This window comes from Austrofundulus limnaeus, unplaced genomic scaffold (genome assembly GCF_001266775.1).
Source record: "Austrofundulus limnaeus strain Quisiro unplaced genomic scaffold, Austrofundulus_limnaeus-1.0 Scaffold521, whole genome shotgun sequence".
Lineage (NCBI taxonomy): Eukaryota > Metazoa > Chordata > Actinopteri > Cyprinodontiformes > Rivulidae > Austrofundulus > Austrofundulus limnaeus.
The window spans coordinates 165419-168706 of NW_013952923.1; positions in this window are offsets into that span (position 1 = coordinate 165419).

The following is a 3288-nucleotide window of genomic DNA, read 5'->3' on the forward strand; positions in this document are numbered from 1 at the left end:
GAAAGAAAGAAAGAAAGAAAGAAAGAAAGAAAGAAAGAAAGAAAGAAAGAAAGAAAGAAAGAAAGAAAGAAAGAAAGAAAGAAAGAAAGAAATTCAGTCTCAAACATTTTTTCAGCAGTTGATTCCATTAATAATTTATAAACTTCATCACTGCCATCAGTTTGTTAATATGTTTACATTCATGAACTTCTGCTCCTTAATAAGCAGAAGCAGCAGCAGCAGCTAGCTGTGGTGCTTCAGATGCTTCCTGGGTCACGTCTAACAGGAACTTTATAAGATTTCTGCCAACTCTGTAGTGTTTGTGTAAAACAAAATGATTATTTTCTCTGTTAGTGGGGTTAAATCATATTTCTGTACCAATTTAATTATAATAATATGAAGCAAAGTCTGATAAAAATAATCACAATAAACTAATTGTGAGGTGAATAATATTAGTGTGTGTGAACGTAGGTGTGGGTAAATGTATGTGTTTCTGCATGACTATTAATACAGATGTGTAGATGTTTGTATAAGTGGACACTAGGGGTGCAACAATACAGAAAATTCATGATTCAGTTCAGTTTGAGACTTTAGTCTCATGTTTCAATACTTTTTCAACAAAAAAGAAAAATGTCCACACCCTTCTTAATTTGTAATTTATTCAAATTAATTCTGAAAATTTGTTTCACCTCAAAGGTACAGTTTTTAAATTCAATTTTTCTGAAACAGCAAGTTTCTCAGTGGATCTGTGCTCCACGATGCAGCCCAGGTGGAGCAGTCGAACACAGATCCACTGATCCTTCAACACAGAGCATCTTCAGAAGACATGTTGATAAAATAAATTTAAAAAATGCTTTTTTCATACAGTTTTTTAATTGTAATATAAATTCAAGTGTACAAACGTTTAGGGAAATAACAACAATAAACAGGTGAAATAACATTTTCAAGGCACAAGACAGAACAGAGCAAACAATAGAAATAAACAAACAAAAAAAATTCATACACATTCACACAGTCGTACAACTACAATCAGAAGTCTTCAAATATTTTCAAATTTTCAAATCCATTCCATAGACTTTGCATTCTTACATTTCATTTGTTTTAAAGCAATTAAATAATGTTCAACAAGATGTTTTTTAAATACATTAAAGATAGGCTTTACCTTTTTCCATTTACAGCAATGAATGAAATATTTTGACATCAGTAAATTGTTTAAACATAGTCTGATTGTGCGTCCTTCAAGTTCAATCCAAATCTTATGTTGTCCAGAGTCAGTGTGTCCTGCAGCTGGATCTTTGTAGAAACCCGTCCAGAAAATCCTCCCAGAAAGTTTTTCTGTAAATACATTGATAAAAAAAGATGATCCTCGTTTCGATGTTGGATTCACAAAAAATACAGTTGTTATGATCAATAATAAATCTCATTCTCAGCATCTCATTGGATGGATAAACTTCATTCAAGATTTTAAAATGCACTTCTTTAACTTTTGGACTTAGAGGAAATTTAAGATAATGATAATTCTCCATTTTTTTAACCTCAGTTTCGGTGGCTTTTTTCATACAGTGTGTGTTGAACAGTTCCATACAGATACATGTATTGTAGCGCCCCTAGTGGACACATTTTTTCCTTAAACATAACCAGCTACAGCTTTTGAAAACTAGAAAATTATGTGAACACTAAGACAGGTGATTGTAAAGTGTATACTTCTTCTTACTGCTGGATTACTCTTCTCAGTGTTTGTTTTTGTGTGTAAATGAACTGGATCTATTATGTGAATGTACACAGAAAATAACTGGCCCCAGGAGAGCCACTGGTTAACAGAACTGTATGACACAAACCTGTGCACCGCCTGGATTGACTGCTGGACTATTACGACTCGATGGATACTAGAGAACTGAAAACTCTTCATCAGCACGACACTAAGAGCCTTTGTTGAGAACTCACTGGGAACAGAAGACAAATCTGAAAAACAATTCAAAGCCAACTGCACAAGTCAGCATCGACTGCAGCATAATCAAGTTGATGCTCCGTCTCAAGTCTTGTTCTGCATTGACAAGTCCCCAAACAGACAGGTCACCTGTTCCACAGTGAAACACTCATCAGTCACCTTCTTTTCATGGATGACGTCAGGTTGTACGCTAAAAATGAGCGAGACATCCACTCCCTGATCCATGTGTGGTCCCACGGTAGAAGACTCGAGCTTAAAGTGAAGTGGAACCGCCCACATGGAGCGCCGAGTCAAAAATGACTTGTTAAAACTTTCACTAGCACATTTCTTATTTTCAAATCAGTTTTTGAGTGTTAAAATGTTATTGTTGTTTAGCTCACTGTTCTTGTAGGGAAGCTTTAGCTGCACTGGAGCGCTAGCGGTTGCTATTGTCTCAGGATGATGACATCATAACATGAGCCGAGCACCAACAGCGAAGGCTGCGTTCCATTCCAAATTACCTAAATGTGAACCTCAACATTTAACGTCAACATTTAAAGTTTAACTTTTACATTTAGATTTAAATATGTAGATTTAGGATTTAATATTTAAATATAATTGAACATTTAGTAAAAATTAGCTAAATGTAAGAACAGTGAACTAAATAATGTTAATGACATTCTTTAACATTTCATTATACACTTGATTAACGCCCCATAGATGAATAAGGTAAGCTGTGTGGTCGACTCAGCGCCTGGGTGTCTAGTGTGATAAAAAAGGGTAAGTTGTATTTATATAAACAATAAGTTTGCCTCATTTGAACAGTTAGCACAGAAATTTGACATCCATAAGTCACAGTTCTTCAGGTATTTACAACTGAGADATTTTGTAATGTCAAACTCTGGATGTTTTCCTCTACGCCCCCCAACTTCTCTTATAGATGAGATTCTGATGTGTAAGTCTGTAACAAAACGCTCTATGAGTACAGTTTATTCTCTGCTCAGCTCATTTTCTGACTCCAATTTAGATTCTTTGAAGGGCAAGTGGGAGATGGACTTGGAGGAATCCATATCAGACACAGTTTGGCAAAAAAATTTTCAAAATATATATTCGTCCTCAATATGTGTGAAACATGTTATTGTTCAATTCAAGGTAGTACATCGCCTACACTGGTCTAAGGACAGATTGTGCAAATTCAAAAGGGACTTGGATCCGACATGTGATCATTGTAAACAATCTCCTGCCACACTTCTGCACCCATTCTGGTCCTGTCCAAAGCTACATGGATACTGGCAAGGCATCTTTGACACCTTTTCAGGATTATTTGGATGAACTGTTCATCCTTCACCATTCATCTCTCTCTTTGGGGTGGCTCCAGCAGA